This window comes from Mauremys reevesii, linkage group 1 (genome assembly GCF_016161935.1).
Source record: "Mauremys reevesii isolate NIE-2019 linkage group 1, ASM1616193v1, whole genome shotgun sequence".
NCBI classification, from domain to species: domain Eukaryota; kingdom Metazoa; phylum Chordata; order Testudines; family Geoemydidae; genus Mauremys; species Mauremys reevesii.
Window position 1 is genome coordinate 136,299,203 of NC_052623.1, and position 21,553 is coordinate 136,320,755.

Consider the following 21,553-nt stretch of genomic DNA (forward strand, 5'->3'; position numbering starts at 1 on the left):
CGATAGACTTCAATGAAGCCAGTGTTTCACCCACAACATTTAACAACATGTTATAAACATCCTAGTACAGAGTCTCCCATTATGATCAGAGTCTTTGCAATCAATACCTTTCTTATGACATTACTACATTTTGAAGTTCTGTGCTGATATTGAATTATCTCATCCTATGGAGCTACATAAATACTTTACCTAAACACAATAAACAGACTAATATTCTGTACATTCAGCTAGGGAAATCTATTAGGCCATGTCTACACTACCCGCCAGATTGGCGGGTAGTAATTGATCTATCGGGGATCAATTTATTGCGTCTCATCTAGACGCGATAAATTGATCCCTGAATCGACAGCCGTACTCCCCCTCGGCAGGAGGAGTAAGCAGAGTCAACAGGGGAGCTGCAGCGGTTGACTTGCCACCGTGAGGATGGCCAGGTAAGTCGAACTAAGATACTTCGACTTCAGCTACGTGAATAGAGTAGCTAAGTTGTGTATCTTAGATCGATCCCTCCCCTAGTGTAGACCAGCCCTTCGATTTGGCAAAAGATCACACTTTACAAACTATTGTTTTATTTGTCAATTGTTTTCAAACAGTAATTAGTTTGAATGTGACAATTTTAAAATACACACACACACACACGCACACACACACACAGAGTTATCTTCCTCTTTTGCTAAATGCTCTGAACTGCCAAGTGGAATCAGATGACCACAGGATACACGTTGCTAAGTTCTGCACTGCAAGACAACATGTGTAGAATACTGGAATGCGGACATCACCCACAGAAGAGAATGAATTCACACCCACACCAGAAATACATCACTAAGCAAGATGATATGACCCAGCCCCAGGGTACATAAATATCATAGTTATTGGCTTTCAGTCATCAGGAAAAAAAAGTGTCCCACTAACATTAGAAGGATTTGGGAGCATACTCCCAGAGGTTAGTATTTGTAGCCCAGACAAAGGGAAAAGTTATTTCCCACTGTCTTTGTCAATGATTTCCCAAAGTCATCAGACTGCTCCGAGTTGTTTCTTCAAGTTTATAAGTAAAAGCATTTTCATCACAGAGGGCAATTATGGGCTAAATGCATAATTGAGAAGTTTTCTGATACGGTCCTTCCATTTCCAGACAAAACTGTTTATGATGTAAAATAGATACAGCCTGTATCTACTATTGTTAAGCCTTAGCAAAGATAATTCAAGGCTTCTGAAGACTCCATCTGAACTAGTGGTCCCCAACCTTTTTTGTCTGGTGGGCACCAGCCGACGAGCCACGGAGGACTGTGGCGGCCGACGGGCATCCGCTGAAATGTCGCCAACAAGCGGCAACATCAATAGGCATTGCCGCCAAAGTACCGCCAACAATCAGCGTCATCCAGAGGCGTCGCCACCAAAAATCGGCGGCATTTCGGCGGCGATGCCGCTGGATGATGATGCTTGTCGGTGGCATTTCGGCGGATGCTCATCCACCAGCCAGTACGCAGGCACACTTAGACGCCCTGGCTGGTGCCATGGTGCCCGCGGGCACCGTGTTGGTGACCCCTGATCTGAACTGTCCAAATATTTGCGAACTTCTTGTCAGATCTAATATTTGTTTATAATAATAAATTTCAAAACAATGAGTCAAATTCAACAAAGCTGGCTCAGTCAGGAAAGCCCATTGCAATAGATGGGAGAATTCATCTCTCCATACGGCAGCCCCCTGCTTTGAATGGTTATTCATCATTATTATCTGAGTCACTCTTGTAACAACAGAATTGATGTTTTTCAATACATCAAAGCTGATACATTATCTGATGTCAATTTTCTGAAGCTTGAATCTGGTCATATACAACTAAAGCACATACTTTACTTTCAGAACAAGAGAGAGTGGTCACCCTTATGAAAGTGAGTATTTATCAATCATCTCCAAACAGGGGTATCTGAGATACCATTGTTATGTATTTACCTTTAAAACAGGAAAACAGCCATAGTGCCTTAGTCTACATTACCATGTCACTCAGGGGTATGAAAAAACACCCCCCTGAGTGACATAAGTTACATCAACAGAAGCGCCAGTGTAGATGGCGCTATAGCGGTGGGAGAGTTTCTCCCGCTGACATAGCTACTGCTGCTCATGGAGATGGTTGAGCTCTCTCCCGTTGGCATACATAAGCAATCTTACAGCAGTACAGCTGTGCACTATACACTAATTAGTTTAGACATGGCCTTAGATCCCTTCTGTTTAGAAGGTGTTAGCAAATGTTGAATTTTTAATGGCACTCTTTTGTTCATATATAATTGGGTAATAGTTCTTTATTAAATGTAAAAGTGGTGAAGTTTCCATTTTAAAATGTTAGTAATGTGAACTCTTCAACCTCTGTGGGTCCTGGCTCACCATAAGAACAGCCCTACTGGGTCAGACCAAAGGTCCATTTAGCCCAGTATCCTGTCTTTCGACAGTGGCCAGTGCCAGGTGCCCCCAAGGGAATGAATAGAACAAGTAATCATCAAGTGATCCATCCCCTGTCGCTCATTCCCAGCTTCTGGCAAACAGAGGCTAGGGACACCATTCCTGCCCATCCTGGTTAATAGCCACTGATGGACCTGTCCACCATGAACTTATCTAGTTCTTTTTTGAACCCTGTTATTGTCTTGGCCTTCACAACATCCTCTGGCAAGGACTTCCACAGGTTGACTGTGCATTGTGTGAAGAAATGAGAAACTATATGAGAAACATGGACATAACAAATTCTGCTTGTTCAGAAATTGGCTTGAATAGCTTTGTGCCCTAACACCACTGATAACATGGTCTCAACTCTGGAGACAGTATTGGTTGGTTATTGCTGCTTGTAGAGCCAGCAGAAGATGTACACATTTTGTGGCTTAGTGGACACAGCAAGACTGGTGCCCACTTTTTTGGTCTTTAAACTTTTTCAGTGATAAAGTAAGATTTAAACAAACAAACAAAAACAAAACAGAACAAAAATACCCTAAAATTAAATTTAGAATACGGAAGGGTTTCTTTCTCCTCCCTTAGTCTAATCAGGTTAATTTTAGCTATATAAAATGTGAGGCTTAAATAATCTGGGTAGTGCTACTTTAATAAATTCTCCTAAATAAATACAATCATATGTAGATCATGTTGTGTTTACAGCTTTACTTGTCCTGGAGTAGTAGTAAAACTGGTAGAAAATGTGATGCCTCCGGATCAGGAAGGCAGATATTTTAAAATAAATGTGGATAATGCATAAGGTGAGCTATTATTACTGCAACTTTGCATACAATAAGAAGTTACAGGATGGTTGCATCAAAGGCTGCATAAGAACATAAGAATGGCCCTAGTGGGTCAGACCAAAGGTCCATATAGCGCAGTATCCTGTCTTCCGACAGTGGCCTGTGCCAGGTGCCACAGAGGGAATGAACAGAACAGGTAATCATCAAATGATCCATCCCCTGTCGCTCATTCCCAGTTTCTTGCAAACGGAGGCTAGGGACACCATTCCTGCCCATCCTGGCTAATAGCCATTGATGGACCTATCCTCCATGCATTTATCTAGTTCTTTTTTTAACCCTATTATGGTCTTGGCCTTCACAAACGTCCTCTGCCATGGAATTCCACGGGTTGACTGTGCATTGTGTGAAGAAATACTTCCTTTTATTTGTTTTAAACATGCTGCCTATTAATTTCATTTGGTGATCCCACATTCTTGTGTTATGAGAAGTAGTAAACAACACTTGTCTACCTTCTCTACACCAGTCATGATTTTATAGACCTCAATCATATCTCCCCTTAGCCGTCTCTTTTCCAAGCTGAAAAGTCCTAGTCTTATTAATCTCTCCTCATACAGAAGCCGTTCCATACCCCTAATCATTTTTGTTGCCCTTTTCTAAACCTTTTCCGATTCCAATATATCTTTTTCAAGATGGGGTGACTAGATCTGCACACAGTATTCAAGGTGTGCACGTACCATGGATTTATATAGAGGCAACATGATATTTTCTGTCCTATTATCTATCCCTTTCTTAATTATTCACAGCATTCTGTTTGCTTTTTTGACTGCCGCTGCACATTGAGTGGATGTTTTCAGAGAACTATCCATAATGACTCCAAGATCTTTCTTGGAGCAAGAAGTATGATCTCCAATACTACTATATTCAGTGGGGAAGAATTGGCAACCCATACAAACAGGACCTAGCTAACCTGCTTTTATCATGTGTGCGCACAATACTGCCAAAATCAAGTTTTAAAAGTCATGAGATTTTAAAATTAGTACATTTGGACTTCTTTATTTATTTTCAGGCTTTTGAGCCTAAGGGTTCATGTTTTCAAGTTTTTATCTGCAATCACTTGGATTAGAAATTTAAATTATTTAAAAAAATGAAAGCTAAGATTCTCATGTAATCTCATGACTCCAAGAGTTGGGCCATTAAGAAAAACATCAAATATCACAAGACTCACAATAAGACTGGATGAGCTAGTAATGTGTGTGTACTGCTGTGTGTACTTATATACAGGGATATCTGCGCACTGTTCACGCATCTCTATTTAGCAGAATAAATTTATAAATGAAAATAATCCACATTTGCCAATTCAGTCCCTGCTATAACTCAGTTGCATTAAAAACAATTATATCTACACTATTCATGTCCACTTTTTCTCTTACCTGATCCATTACAATAAAATGTTGGATCACTCAACTTTTTAGCAGCCTTTGAAGCCTGTAATTCAATATAAATCACTCTTTGTACTGTATCAGTGACCGCTCCCCTGATTCAAAACAATACTTTATGTAAAAATCTGCCATCGTTTAAAGAAATGACCTTTGGACTTAAAATAAAAATTAATTTGTTGGTCAAATGAAAAAGCTATAGTGCTAATCTACATGCTAGGGCTGGCTGGAAAACAATTCTATGTCATTGCGGGGGGAAGGAGGGGGGCGGAAGAGACGGACTGATTCCAAAATTTGTTTTTCTTCTATGGCAGAACAAAAATGAGACCTTCTGAAATGTTTTGCAAAAAAGTACAAATGCAAGAGATCCACCCCAAGAGCCTGGTAGTTCAGGCACTTGCCTGGGATGTGGGGAACCCAGGTGCCTGCTATGATTCAGGAAGAATAGAGACTTGAACCTCCCACCTCTCAGGTGAGTGCCCTAGCAACCAGGCTATTCTGGTGTCTCTTGCATTCTCATCTGCAACCTGAGTAACCTGACAACATTTTTGTTGAAACCAGTATGTTTCACAAAACACATTGGTTTCAACAAAAGAGCATTTTTTGATGGGAAAAAGTTTCATCAATTCTTTAACTAGATCTACTGTGCCCTACATTACAGGTTATGCATTCTATCCAGACTGGATTTCTGCAATGCCCTGTAAATATGGCCAATTTTGAAGATAACTGGAAACTTCAGCTTGAACAGTACATGGCTACTCACTTATAAGATGCTCCTTATGAGAAGTGGTGTATCAGTTGCTCTGCAGTTGACTAGCTTCCAGTTTGTTTCCAGCTGCAACTGAACTCTGCAATTCCTCTCCGAAAGATTTTAAGTTTTGCTGACCTTCAGGCCTGTTGCAAGGTCTATTATTGCATCAGGTTTTCCTCTGAGTTGCGGAAGTGGGGGGATGAGTTTTGAGGGAGGTTTTTATGGTAAGGGGAGGTTTTTTTGAGTCTTTTTGAGTTTCTGCTGTTATTTACTCATATTGCAATTATTTTACAACAGATGTACAGTATAGACACCTAAAACTGGTAACAGGCATACTTCATACATTGAAAAATAAATAAATAAACACCTCTTACGGATGAAGAATTTTTCAACTCATATGCTACATAACTGCTCTACCCATTCATCTTTGTTTCACAGACTGTTCTCACACCTATACGGCTCATGTGTTCTCTCTCTTTCTCACATCCCCCCAACCTGCTCTGTCCTGCTAATTGATTTATAAAGTAGGAGGAACTTGGATAACAACTCAGAATTGTAACACTCTGAGTAGTCAGTTGCAACCTTTTGACAAGGACCCAATGTATTCCAATATTTGGCACTGCCATATCTTCTGTATTCCAGTTCCCAACCACAACAAGCAGATGCTTTAATGATTACACTGCTCAAAAAACCCTTCTCCGAGCAGAACTTAAACTGAAAATCATAACAGTGGCCATTAGTGCAAATTTACGGAATATAGAGTGAAGGCTGATGGGCACTCACAAGTGCTCCCATTTTATCAGTTTGCCCTTGTTTACGCATTGGATTAGTACTGGTTCTTTTTGGGCTGATTTCTCCTGCATTTGAGGATCATGCAGCACATATGAAATGTCACCACTTCCGTGCTACTTGGTGAAAACATGTTTACAAAATTGTATCTGCTTATTTGCAGTTGTGGACATGACGCTAAACTAGATTGATGGCTCACTGTACAAATATTTGTTCTGACACTAAAGCTGATAGTGATTTTCTTTTCAGCATATAGTTCCATAAAAACAACATGGAAAATTAAAAATAAATACAAATAAAAACATTATACATCAGCAGGAAGTATCAAGGGAAGAATCTTTTATAAATTACCCTCTAATCTCAGGTACCCCAAATTCAGACTGTGCGCCTGCTAACTCGGCTGCAATTTCATTCTTTGCTTTAAGCAGCTCATTTGTTTTGGACAGGGAGAGGGAAAATTAGCCCATAAGTTCCCAATGTTATGAAAAACAGAAACAATTGCTAGAGTTACAAGCTCCTCCAGGACTGAGCCAACAGATGAACAGCTCGTATTCTACACTACAAATCACCGCAACTAACTGGAATTTAGAGAGACATGAAGGCAGTTTAGCTAGTCTATAAAACACAAGGCTTACAGGATATGGTGTTTTGCATAAAGGAATCTATGCAGTTATAATTGTATATTTTGGGGTTGAACCTTCACACACACTTAGAAAAACAATAAACTTACACAGATTTCAAAGCAGCTCCGCATCTGATTAAGCCATTTAAACAAAATCAACTGAAACATACAATGCCACCGATCATTATATGGATTTTGCTTCTCTCAGGCTAGCTATGAAAACATGCAAGATCATGAAACTAGTCTAAAAATAAAAGGTCTTTGAGAGCCTTTAGTTTGTTGATGGGATAGATTTCAGAGCTTGGTAAGTGGTAGGCACAAACTAAGTGCCAATTTTTTTTCTTACCAAGCAAGAAGTGTTCGTTTTCTTAAAATTTAGCTACAGCAAATAAAAATTAAAATGCAGTAAGTTAGAGTCATCACAAACACTCCATTACAGTATCTCTAGCACACTACATATATACACATTTTGTTTGCTTACCCATTAACTAAATTCTGCTGCGTCTCCGGTGTCTTTTCTAATTTGATCAAACTACACTTGGAACAAGAACTCGATTTAGAATTTTTGTAAAAAATAATGCAGTTTTCCTGAAACTATGTATCAAGTGTCTGAGAAATAGTCCAGCTGGAGCAACTAGGACTCCCACCATACCTTTTGCTCCCAGAGACTTCTACTATCATTAATCTTAGGAAACCAAAAACAAAACAAAATAAAATAATCTTTTCATTTGTCTGCTTCAAAGTAAGCTCAGCAAGTTCAGTGAGTTGTGTCATGAAGTGAGCGTGTGTGTGAGAGCGAGTGACAAGAGGGAGAGAAACAGACAAATTGCAACTGGATTCCCTGCTTCTTATTTCAATGGGATTGTTTTGAGGAAGTACAAGGAGTGGTTAAGAAGGGGCATGTCTCCCTCCTCTCACTCCCCCATTAAAAAAAAAATCCTTCTTCCACATGGCTGTACAAACTCATAACTGGACTAACTGTGCAAGCTTTCCTTATTAGGAATAGACCAAAGAATGTTGGAAGCATCTGGTAAAATCACTTTGAGCATGTTAAGAAGCATTTGATGTTTTCCCTGTCCTTCCAAGATAGGTTTTTAAGAATTGTTTTCTAAACCTCCTCTGCCCTAACAAGCAAAACCTATACCCCAAACATCTTTTAAACAAAAGCAACACAGAGGCTAAATATTTTATGGTTTGCTAGGGGAAAAATTCCTTGATAAAGATTCTGCTTCCTAAATAAAGTCTGTTGTATTCACAGTCTATGAGCACTATGCTGCCATTTATAAAATGGAGGTGGGAGGAGGAGGAAGTCTAATTAAAAACAAACTCTGAATCACTAGTTATGTTGATTGCAGTTCTATTCCACATGGCAACTTACCAAATCACCACTATAAATGACATCTTTGTTTCTCAGCTGATATGACTTTACCTCATAGAACTGCTCTCCCAACAAAAGGAAGACAGAGATTCCAGTTCACAGGGATTGGCTGATTGTATATCATCGTCAAGTTATTTGGTATTGAAATAAAAGGTTGTCTGTATGACTCCTAATCAAATTCAGAGCCCACCCCAGGCAAAGCCGCACCGTTAAGACTGTTAATGCACATCAGCAATTTGAGGGAAAAGAGATTAAAATAACATTGAAGGATAAAATGACATTTTAAAATTGTAAAAGCAGCAAAGAGTCCTGTGGCACCTTATAGACTAACAGACGTATTGGAGCCAGGGGCGGCTCTAGTGATTTTGCCGCCCCAAGCACGGCGGCACGCCGTGAGGGGCGCTCTGCCGGTCGCCGGTCCCGCGGCTCCGGTGGACCCCTCGCAGACGTGCCTGCGGAGGGTTCGCTGGTCCCGCGGCTCTGGTGGACCTCTCGCAGGCACGCCTGCGGATGCTCCTCCGAAGCCGCGGGACCAGCGGACCCTCCGCAGGCACGTCTGCAGGCGGTCCACCGGAGCCGCCTGCCGCCCTCCTGGCGACCGGCAGAGCGCCCCCCCGCGACATGCCGCCCCAAGCATGCGCTTGGCGTGCTGGGGCCTAGAGCCGCTCCTGATTGGAGCATGAGGTTTCATGGGTGAATACCCACTTCGTCGGATGCATGATATTCACCCACGAAAGCTCATGCTCCAATACGTCTGTTAGCCTATAAGGTGCCACAGGACGCTTTGCTGCTTTTACAGATCTGGACTAACACGGCTACCCCTCTGATATTTTAAAATTGGAAACCCAGGATACTTTAAAGTTAAAGTAAAATATTTAAAAAATCAACAACATTGGAAAAGATGGACATATACCCAAATGTTGTTAACACCATCCTCCAACACTGCCTTGAGAACACTAGAAAATTTGAAATCACCTTATCCATACAGAATATATAGCTTCAGATCATCAGTGACCCTGTAGACCCAACCTAGGTCAACATTTTCAAATCTGCCATGTGCTTTACACTATAAGCTGCTTTCCAGTAAATTACCTTTCAACTTCACTAAGTATTCTATTGTAACAGCCTATAGAGCCAGTTGGGACTGCATGGTTTTCACTATGCTGCACACTATGGTCACTAATTCATGCACAGAAACATTAAAGAGAGAAACAGAATCCTTCCATCCAAGAGCATGATCCAAAGCCCATTGAAGTTCATTGACTTCAATGGCTTTCAGGCAAGCCCCAAAAGCATATGGTCCTACAACTTGGTTTTTAAAGGAGACTCTGTTTTATCTATAGCTAAATAAAAGCCTTTGAAACACAGCTGAGAAGTTGTAAGGCCATTCAGTAACGAAGAGTAGTATATGCATACACAAACTAGCCAAGCGACAACTTAATTCCGCTGCAATTAAGGTTGAACACCAACCTTTTAGAAATATGCCCTAAAAGACTGTTTAAACCTCAAACTCAGCCAAAATCATGGAAGTTTCAAGTAAACAATTTATCTCACCCGTCAGATTATTGTAGTCAATGATCACATCCCCTGCTAAGCTAAACGTATTTAGTGTTTTAAATCTTTCCTAAAAAGCCTTCTCCATCTAATTCATCTTTTCTTGTTAGTCTTTGAATTTTCTCCTATTTCTATAATTCTGTTATTCAAATATCCAGAACTGGGCACAATATTCCAGCTAAGGTCATATAGTGGAACTATCATCTCTCTGGTGCGTATTGTGGTGCCTTTGCATACAGAGCCCAGTAATCACACAAGACTTCTATGCTATCAGCTTTTCTATATTGACTGCAGAAAGATAAAACAGATTTGCAGTGAATCATTCAATTTCGCAACCCTTACTGAAGTGATTAACTATGAAAGCTATCATCTTCACCTTGAACTTGTAATCCAGTTACTGGAAGCTGGAAATACATCTTAACAGCAAAAAATAAAATAAAATAAAATAAAATAAAATAAAAAAATAATCCTTCCTAATCACTCATAGGTTCCAATGTATTAATACCTTTTGGCTTAAATAAAGATCCCATCACATTCAATAGCTAGCAGTCTACATGTCGAGGTATTTTTTGGAGAATGTCACTATATCTAGATGAGTTTATCATTACATTCCTTGTTCTAGACATCATCATATTTAAGAAGGGTTCTTACACTCCAAACTGCTTTTGTTTATAAGTGGCTCCTAGCTTTCTGAAAAGTTTTCCATTTGGGGTGAAATTTTACCAGCACAGTCTAGCCCTAAACTTTGAGCAAAATCCAACCATCCATTTACGAGTTCTGTGAACAAGAAAGAAAATACACTTTCCCCATTATTTAGATTTGGTTCTTTCGCACTCAGACTCAAAATTATTTATCCTTAAGACTTGAAACTGAATGTGTGGCTAGACCTCGGTAAGTAAATAATATCACTTTAAAATGATTAAACTAGTCTCATCAAAGTTCTAAAAGTTGAAAACTTTATTTTTGTGAATGTGCACTATATAACTTTTCACTAATTTTGAATTGTGCAAAATTCCAAGAACCAGTCCAGAGCCACAATAGGGTTGACAACCTTCCAGGATTGCCCTTGAGTCTCTCAGAATCAGCATTGATCTCCTGGTGAGTATTGAAAAAAATATGGGAGATTTTAATAGGATATTTTAAGAAAATGACATTACGTCCTGTTGGGAAAAATAAAATCTCCGGGAATAGCTTCAGTCAGAGTTGGCAACCCTAACCCCCACTCCAGAGAAGTGAAGGATGTTATGCAAAGGGTCAATCCACTCTCCAGTGGCCCCAGGGGAATAAAAGAACAGCTTTAGAGTAGTGCTGGTCTAAAAATTTCCATCAAAGTTGTTTTACAATGGGAAACTGAGTTTGCAACTAAAAAAAAGTGTGAAAAGTGCCTGCTTTCCATGAAGAAAATTCGTATTTTGTTGAAGAAACAGACAGTCTTGGGCTGAAAACCAAATGTATTTTGATTTAAAATGGCTCTGCCATGCCTCATGGGACTTGAAGTTCAAACACCTTATGCTAACATACTTCCCGAATGAGTCTGGCTCTCTGACCAGACTACTATTCCCATGATGAACCACGGCCAATGATTCCTAGGACTTATCCCCACCCTTCACCAACAGGGGAAACATCATTGAAGATGCAGCCTGGCCAGAAAGCCTGACCCATAGGAATGACTGGGAGCATAATGAACCCAAACTACAACTCCCATGAGGCATGACAGCACCACTCTGAATAAAAATATTTCAATTTTTTATTAAAAAAGACACCATTTTCTGACGAGCTCTATTTTAGAGCCACCTTAGTGCTAAGTGAGCAGTGTGCAGCTGAGGATCTGGCCTAAGGGTGCACAGGAAAACCCTGATCACACTAAGTTATACACATTTAGTTCTGATGGAGCTCACAATTATTACATTCAGTCACTCATTCAAAAAAAAAAAAAGCATTATTTATGAGCCCTATACAATATTAACCTTCGTGGGTGAAAATAAAAGAGTGAAAGCAACCTGTGCATACAGCAGAAGCAATTTTCAAATCCACTTAATATAGCTAATCAGTTTAAGTGTTTATCAATTACTTGCTTTCAGAATATACACTGACAAATTTATGAAAACTGTTAAGTAGTATATTTACATATCTTTGTAAAAAAGAGAACTTTTGAGTGTACCTCAATACACCTCAGTCAATTGATACAAAAAAGATGAATTATGTGGACAACATTTGATTTAAACAAGTGCTGCAATGTCATCTTGGCATCAGTGAATACGCATGAGGTAGGCTGGCTTAATCTACAAGATAAAAGAATAATTTACTGAGTCATATAACTGCATACATTGTATAATAAAACACTTATTTGTTTGTTTCAAAATCAGCAATTACTGGAAAATACCTACTACCCTAAATTAAATACTGAAAATTGTTTTCAGATTCTAGGCCTAAGCTCAAATGGTCGTTAGTCATTTACTTACTAAGATGCTTTAGCATGGAATTTGCCTTCACTGTCTGCAAGAAGCACCATTATTTTTAACAGATGCCATTGTGCCCTAACTTATTGTACACCTTTTTTCACAATGTGGATATGCATCAATGTATTTTTCATGTGTCCCAGGACACCTCTCAGTAGGAAATACTAGGATTCAGTTGATAATCTTTGGCAAACTATTTTAAATTAATAAGTGAATTTGAGAGAAGTCTTTATCTCTTAAGTAAACCTCTGCTACACTTAGGGTTGTCACCTTTCTAATTGCAGAAAACCGAACACCCTTGCCATGCCCACTGCCGCAAGTCCCGTCCCCTTCCCTGAGGCTCCGCTCCCCACTCATTCCAGCCCCCATCCCTCCATCGCTTACTCTCCCCAACCCTCACTCACTTTCACTGGGCTGGGACAGAGGGTTGGGGTGCAGGAGGGGGTGACAGTTCCAGCTGGGGGTGTGGGCTCTGGGGTAGGCCAGAAATGAGGGGTTCAGGATGCAGGAGGGGACTCCAGGCTGGGGCAGGGGGTGTAGGCTCTGGCTGGGGGATGAGGGGTTTGGGGTGCAGGTGGGGGCTCAGGGCTGGGGCAGAGGATTGGAGTGTGGGAGGTGGTGTGGGCTCCGGGGGGGGGGGGTGTTTGGGTGCAGGAGGAGGCTCAGGGCTGGGTAGGGATGTGGGAGGAGGTGCGGGCTCTGAGAAGGTGCTAAGGGATGGGGTAGGGGTCTGGGGTGCGAAAGGGGGTGTGAGCTGAGGACTCTGGGAGGGAGTTTGGGTGCGGGAGGGGGTTCCGACCTGGGGCAGGGGGTTTGGGGTGCGGCTCTAGCCTGGCAGTGCTTAACTCAGGCAGCTCCCGGTTGGTGGTGCTCCCGGAAGCGGCTGGCATGTCCAGCCTCTAGGTGTAGGCATGGCCAGGGGGAGCCATGGCCAATGGGAGCTGTGGACCCAGCGCTCGGGGCAAAGGCAACGCGCAGAACTTCCCTGCCCACCCCTGTGCCTAGGGGCCGGACATGCTGGCCGCTTCCGGGGAGCTGTGCAGAGCCAGGGCACACAGGAAGACTGCCTTAGCCCCGCTGCACTGACGACCGGACTTTAAATGGCTTTAGAGCCTACATGTCCACTCAGTCCCACTTCTTGTTCAGCCAATCGCTAAGAGAAACAAGTTTGTTTACATTTCCGGGAGATAATGCTGCCCACTTCTTAATTACAATGTCACCTGAAAGTGAGGACAGGCATTCGCATGGCACTGTTGTACCAGCATCGCAAGATACTTATGTGATGGATGCACTAAAGATTTATATAATAGAATCATAGAAGATTAGGGCTGGAAGAGACCTCAGGAGGTCATCTAGTCCAATCTCCTGCTCAAAGCAGGACCAAACCAACTAAATCATCCCAGCCAGGGCTTTGTCAAGCCGGGCTTTAAAAACCTCTAAGGAAGGAGATTCCACCACCTCTCTAGGTAACCCATTTCAGTGCTTCACCACCCTCCTAGTGAAATAGTTTTTCCTAATATCCAACTTAGACTTCCCGCACTGCAACTTGAGAACATTGCTCCTTGTTCTGTCATCTGCCACCACTATGAACAGCCTGGCTCAGGGTTCCCAAACTTGGTTTGCGGCTTGTTCAGGGCAAGCCCCGCCTGTGCCGCTTCCCACAGCTCCCATTGGCCAGGAACGGCAAACCGCAGCCACTGGGAGCCTCGAGCGGTCGTACCTGTGGACGCTCAGGTAAACAAAGCATTTCACGGCTCGCCAAGTGCTTACCCTGAACAAGCTGCGAACCAAGCAGAAAGATGTGTACACAAAATGCTGAGGGACAATGTTTTAAAAGGCAAGGCCCATTGGCACACACAAACATGAGAGCATTTTTTGCATGCAGACCTTCAAACTCTCTTTCTGAAAAATGGGGGCCCTTAAAGTCAACACAGCTGAATGAAAGGGTAAGCAAATAGGGTGGCCACATTCACAAAGCATTTGAAGCAGAAAAACAACACCAACATAGGGGGCAGACTGAAAATCTGTTTTTGCATAAAACACAAAAGCTTTCTGATGTTCTCTTCTCTCCCTTCTACAATTTGCTGTTGCTGGTGTGCCCGCTAAGTGCCCTCTGCTCCTATTTAAACTCTCTAATAGCGAACTAACAGCTTTCTTTAATCCAATTATTTTAATCTGTCTGTGTGAGGCAGACGCAGCGGCTGCTTAGCTCCTCTTACCAATCTTATTAATACCCTAATTAAAACATGCATTCATCAGCTGAAAGACCCATTCAAACCTCTTTTAATCTTACCTTCCAGTATGGCTTTATTAAGGAAAGAGCTTAGTAAAAAGAAAAAAACCCAACATCCTAGATTTTAAGAGATTGACAGTGGCTCAAAATAGGCATGCAAAGACGGGAAGCTGAAGAGGTTTGTTGCAATAGCCTTGTAACAATTAATTATCTGGAAGAAGAATACAATTTGTCTCCATGTCCTGCTGTGAGGACAGAAGAACTGAAACCCCCGCACAACAACACAGCAAAGTGTGAAAACCTCTGTTAAAGCATAACTGCATCAAATAAATAATTCAGTACAGCCCAATACTTCTATTAAAATACAAGACTACAAAACGCTATCATTTTGGAGATTATAATAGCTATATATTTCTCATCAGCATGACATCCTTTACTAAGAAGAGTAATTTATAGACTTAGTTGATGTAATATATTTTATTTAAGATAAACCAAGATAGTAAAGCATTTAAAGTCTGCATTTTAAAGTAGTAAAATCATAATGCTGTCTATAGTTATGTAAAGTCACGATTGCTACATGCCTATAGTGCACCAGGAATGGTTATGCTGGTGTAGGCCCCATTTGCAGCTATTCTGCATACACAGGACCACCGTGGATTTCTGTGGGAGTTCCATGCATTGGAAGGCTTTCATCATTTGGCCTTTTGTCTATGTAAAGTATTCTCACATTCCTTAGTATGATAGGTACGCTAACATATGCAAAACAAGATCATTTAATTCCTGTCCAGAGATGGCGCTTCTGCAAAAACATATTGTTGGGCCAAATTCTCTGTTGGTGTAAATTGGCTTAGCTCCATTAGCTTCAATTGGCATAGCTCCATAGGTCCATTAGCTCCTCTTTGTGGGGAGAGATCGGGGGTCCAGGCTGGGCCAGGGAGATGGATTGGTGGGGGGGACACATGACCAGTCACATGACATCCCCTTTAGATCGTGCCCCCGCCCCTGCATGGAGAGGCACCAATCGTCTATGGCAGGGCGCGGTTGGGGGAGGGGGCAGAATGGGAAAGGAAGAGACGGTGTAGGGGCAGGAAGAGGTGGGGTGGGGCTTTGGGGGGTGGGGGTAGAGTCAGGGTAGGGCCTGAGATGGAGCAGGGTGGAGCACCCCTGGGAAATGAGAAAGTCAGCGCCTGTGGCCCTAAGCGTTATTTACTCACGTTGTTCAAATCCTGCACTGAATAAAGAATGTTTGTTTGTTTTTCAAATGGTGTCTTTTCTGTGTCTCTTCTCACTATACTATAGGAGTGCTTCAAAACAGTTAATGAATTTTCCTCATAAAATCCCCATGAGGCTAGAAAGTTTTATTTCTTCCATTTAACAGAACCATGGCAGGGGGTAAGTAAGGTAAAGATTTGCAAGTGTCCAGAAATTCTGAGATTCTCAATTACTGGCTGACCAAATTGAGACACGGAGGGTCTGATTTTTTTTAGAGCAGCTGAGCACCTATAGTTCCCTGTGGAGCTCTGAACTTCTGAGGTGTCTCAAGCTGGGCACCAACAACATGAGAAAAACACAATTAGTGGCCACCTCCAAACATTTCAGTTTAAATTCATTGCCCGACATTACACAGGAACTCTGTGGCAGAGCCAGAAACATAACCCATTTCTCCTGGATTCCAAACCAGTTCTTTAAACAACATCCTCATTCTTTTTCGTTATTGTTGTTTGGTTGTTTTAAACAGACGCACACCTTCGTGCCTCATTCACACTTTTCAATTTGTGAAGCAAATGAGGCAGAGATTCAACCACTGCATTCAATGCACAACTTTCTCATTCAGAGTCCATCCAGGAGATACAGAAATAGCCTTGAACTTTCCACCCCACAAGAATTTACTTAATTTTATTTCTGTTACTGAAAATGTCAGCTGGAGAAGAATCTATTCTTGCTTAGTGCATCGCCTGATGTAATTCCCTTAAATCTAATTGTCATCTATGGCAGTCAGGCTGGGTGGAGACATGGACACTATCCCTGGGAAGAAGGAAATTGCAGATTGCATTCTTCAGCTACTGCAGGATTATTCTCTCGTAACCACTGGGTTGCAGACTCTACAGCTTCACATCCTAACAGGCTCATAATTCCCAAAAGATAGCAACTTTACAGGCTCATTTGGGCTGGATAAGCCTCTTAAAATGATAATGAAATATGCTAGGCTGTGTGTGTTTATCTCAATTTTTAATTATGCTAATACTTCTTCTCAACCTCGGACTATTTTGGTGCCAACCTCTGTGAAAGTAGTTCACAGCACCATTGCAATTCAACCTTAAAACTGCTTCCTGATGATCTCTGGTACTACAGGCATGCACTTGCTCCCACTGGAGTGGTATATTTGTCATTTACTTCAATGGGAGTAGGATCAACAACAAGAGCCTCTGAAGTAATAGATGCAGCAAAAAATACTTTAACAAACATTAATAAGCTTTAGGCAGGGAACATGTGTTAATCTATTATTGTGAAGCACTGTGTTGTTAAACAAATATTATTATCTTAAACTAGTCTCTTGTCCTTTGCTGCCTTCCACTGTCCTCCCACCCAAAAATTATTCCTGAAGCAGAGCTTCTGTAACCCCAGCCAGAGGCTGCTTTAAGTCCTCTAAGGAGTATGCTATTGCCAATCTATATTTTGTGGAAGGGGCTTTGATACTATGGTGATAGGCAGCATACAATACAAAATAGAAACAGATACCCTCTACAGAATGCAAAAAATATGGTCAATATTGCCCCATCCCCAAACAGAACCGAAAGCAATAATAAGAATAGCATCCATTATTTCATACTTTCAGGAACAAAATTAATGGATTTAAAAGAAATTATGTTTCTCGGGTCGGTCTTACCATAATAAATTCCATTTTTTCCTACTAGAAAACAAGTTCTGCAGAATTTTCTCAATTTATTGGCGATGAGAAAGAGAAAGTCAGTTATAGCTTTATTTTCTTGTATAGGACTGAAATAACACTTTTTCCAGATTTCCACAGAGAACTAAAGTTTAGTGGAAAAGTGCCCAGTAGCCAGAAACATTCTCTCTTTGGAAATCAGTTTTACTCTTTCCCTCCCAAATAGGGTCTTCTGTAAATGTGCAGAAAAGAATTGTTTGCTTTTAACAGCAGGGTGCACTCTTTTAAAATATTTATTAAAACATTCATTCCAGGGTTTGAAATGTATATGTTTCAGGAAAAAGTGTATAAATAAATCCACTATACAATATTCCACGCTAGCACGGAAGTCTCAATCAAGACGTGTTTGGTTTTTGACTCTCAAGAAAATTAGACTCAACAAGGTGCAGTCCTGCTAGGTCACATACTGGAAAACCAGAATGGATGAGTTCACTATCATATTTTTATGATGTACTATTTGTATTGTCCTGTACATAGATTGACTGTAAATAAAGGGGCGGAAGCCTGTAGGGGGAAAATTTCTGCTCCACAGAACCAGAGCTACGAAGTAGATAAGAGACAAAGGTATCAGCTATGTGTAAACTTGCATGTTCTAAGTATGAACGTGTGCCCCAAATTCCTGATTCTGTTAAACTCTTCCAGCAACTACACAAGTACGCCTAAGCTCTGTACATCATGTTTCATGCATACCTTCCCACCAGAATCTCTCTGGAAATGTGCATACTTTTGTCATTCTACCATAAGTGTGAGAGTAAGAAACAATTCAGTTTGCAAAATAAATGCTTTTTAAAAAAAAACTTTGGCCTGTTCAAAACACATTCTTGCACAATAAATAAATAAATAAATATAAAGTTTTAGAAAAAACAAAACAAAACACAAAAGCCACATAAAAAGGAACTGAACCAGCTAATTTACCCTATCAGGAAAAAAAGAAAATTGAGTGGGTTACAGATTAGCAGGTCTAATATTTAATACACAACTTGCATTGTTTTCTGCTCATTTGCTACAACAAATCTGAACTAATTGAAGAGAAATGTTATTTAATTTAGCAGTGATTTCACCATCCTGTAAAACAAAATTCTAACATGCCGTCAGTGTACCTTTAAGAAAGTGCCATTCCATAGATACAGGCAACTCTGGCTGAAGTGAAGAGTTGAAAAAGGTTGCTTTTAGTGCTTAGTTCAGGGGAACGCCTTTTTCTTAAAGGAACAGCAGTTTCCCATGTACCATGTCCTGGCTCATGAAATTATCAGCCAAACTCTTTCTGCAGCCCATGGAGATTCACAGCCATATGTAGAGTGCTCTCTGCTTAAAAAACTCTGTAGGAGAGATGAACTGTAAAACACTACTTCATGCGCTTGCTCTTAGCATACTGTGATTGTATGACCTCACTTCAACTGCTTGAGTTTGTTAAGTTAGCTTTCCCAAGAACTCGGAGTGTGTTTAAATAATTTCCCCCTATCTTTCTGACTAAAATAGTTAACTTGCTCATTCCCCATTTGCTAGTTACATTTTATATTCACTAGAAGCCTGCAATAATTCTGCTGAAATAAACATATGCGGGTGTACATAACTTCTGGGAGAAGAGGGTTATTTTTGTTTGCTTTTGAATATACTCCATGTGTTCTCCATTTTCTCCTTGATCTTTTATCCTAGGAACTCAGAAATAAAATAAGGGGAATGTATTGAAAAGATATTGTCAACCTGAAATTTCATCAACTTTCAGGTACGAACCTGCCCAGAGTCCTCAATTTTTAAGATTTTAACGTTTTTCAATATTTTTCTTTATTCCTGTTGCTGTGTGCAAAACCCAACACAAACAGAAAGGGAAACTGACTGAGCATCCACAGCAAACAGTAAAACTGATTATTCTCAAAGACCTACCAAACACAGAGAAAAAAACAAAAGACGAAAAATAGAAAAAAAGATTTTTTTTTCAAATGTCACATAGTTATCTGAGATGTTTCTTGTAACAATAGTTAGTAAAGGATTTCAGAGAACATTATGATTTTTAAGATGACAGTGCCCCTAGAACAGTGCATGTTCTTTTTTGACCCTGCAATCCTAAATCATGCTCTCCTCTCTTTGTAAGATGTTCGAGCATATTCTAGTGGATAAAACAGAAGTATTAATTTTCATCCCCCCCAAACTAGAAATACTTCTTTCTTTTTCATTACAAACAAAAGATGCACAGATAGCCTTGATTGCATGTTAATCACTTACAGCATACCTACAGCTGCTTCTGTTTACATTAACTTGGTATGAAATGCACTGTTATTCTTGAAGTAAATATTGACTGAGCAGCAAAGAGTTTTAAACACAAAATGCTTGAAAGGTCAGCTGCTACATTACAGTTAAAGAGATCACATTATTAATGAAGATGGGATTGAGCATTTCATCTGAGCATTTCATTCCATATTTTAGACATATGTCTCAAATTTACTATAAAAAAATACAGGGCTTTCATTTTCCATAGTTCTTACCCCAGATTTGATCTCAGTTATACTGATTTGAATCCAGAGTAATTCTATTTTAATAAATTGAGCTATTCTGGATTTGTGCCTGTGTGGCTGAGGTCAAAATTTAGTCCATCGTCTTCTGAGATACTGCAGAACATCTCAAAGCTGCCAGAATTGGTATAAACTCCACCAGGTAGACACCTACCTGGCCAAGAACATTTATTTTAGGTTAGGCACAGTTGAAAGAATTTCCATACCCTGTTGACGAATACTACAGATTTTTAAGCTTCAAAAGCCAAACAACTTCTGTCTATATGTATATGTAAAACATCAGATACACTCCCGCCCTCCACACATCACCATTGTGTCTGAGCTTTGGAATTCTATTTCGTAATTCTTGGGATTTTGTTTCCCCAATAAAATACTGCACAACACTAGCATTAGCAGTACTGCCAGCCTCAAGCATCCAAAAATCATGAGTCAGCCCCAAAACTCACAAGATATTTAAAAACAAAAATAAATGGGTTCTGTTTATTAGCCTTCTGATTCCTCAGCCTTTTGGATACATGCTTTCAGGCTTTTCTCCACAACCATGAGAGCAAAAGTTTTTGTTTTTTTTAATGGAAGTTAGGATTCTCACTTAATGACCTCTCTAGGAGGAACTGGGGATTTAAGGGAAAAAATACCAAATACCAAGCTGGCAACCCTGTGTTCGTATAATATAAAGTTTGAAATATCAAATAGTCCAAAAAATAAGGTTGTTCCTGAAAAATTAACTTGGCCACCGTGATAGCCTGTATCATTTTCTATTTTTTGTATTCCTTCTTAAATACAAACCTTATGTGTATTATTGTTTATATTATTAATGTGTGCGATGGAAGTGGAGCTGCTCTGTAATTATTTATCAATATTATACACTGATGTGGTTATTGAGCTGTTTACTGTATGATTATATTGGTTTAGTTTAATACTGGTCTGTAAGGAAAAATAAGCAGGACAGGAAGAGCAGCTCAAAACAAACTTCCCCTTAGTAAACACTCAAGGGTTGTTATGGGACAATGGAAGACCCACTGGCTCCAAAGACTCTGGTCTGGCTTCTGCTGATCCTACCAAACTGGTTTTGATAGGCAGGACCAAAGCCCAGGAACTGAGAAGAACAAAGAAACTCTGTTTGGATTAAAAGGGTTTCTCTCTCTCAAATCGTTGTTGGGGACCCGTTCAGGGAAGTGAGACTAATACACAAGCAGTTCATTGGCCAACTTGGAACAATTACTCTCCCACATATGCTTTGTTTGCTCATACTGTGTGGTCAGGCCAATTAGCACCCAAGAGTGTTTCCCCTCTTGGCCTATTCCCTGCTATGCCCTGGCTAAATGTCTCTGAAAATCTGGGACCTCTGCACTCTTTCAACATCCTGTAAATGTCAGCTGGCCTGTCCACCTTTGTTCCCATAAGGGTAGACCCATCTTATGTGCCCCTCACACTCATAAATCCTGCATCCAATCAACTGGATCATAGATCTCCACCTGTTTTGATGCCCAGGTCTGTCCCATTGATGCTGTGGCTGCCAAGCCTCATACCAAAACTTCTGAGTTATTGGTGCAACTCTGTGGACCAGCTTAGAAGGTAAGACGTATCATGATGGAGGATCTGGTAGGCCTCGCTCTGAACTGTCATCCCTCCATGATGTCAGAGGACATCTTAGATCC

At 40.6% G+C, this 21,553-nt stretch overlaps 1 protein-coding gene across 8 annotated transcripts in view; it reads right to left on the reverse strand.

Moving 5' to 3' along the window:
• Window positions 1-21,553, reverse strand: part of ARHGAP6 (Rho GTPase activating protein 6) — a 485,299-nt gene that overhangs the window by 101,438 nt on the left and 362,308 nt on the right. The window contains exon 1 of one of the 8 annotated variants that reach the window (XM_039497491.1): window positions 11,908-11,955. The exons of 5 other annotated variants lie outside the window; for them this stretch is intronic. The gene's annotated coding sequence lies outside the window, so the exon portion shown is untranslated. Of the gene's footprint in view, window positions 1-5,415; window positions 5,502-7,295; window positions 7,618-11,907; window positions 11,956-21,553 lie in introns of those variants that run through there. 2 more of the 8 variants (XM_039497458.1, XM_039497480.1) reach the window with 2 other exon arrangements.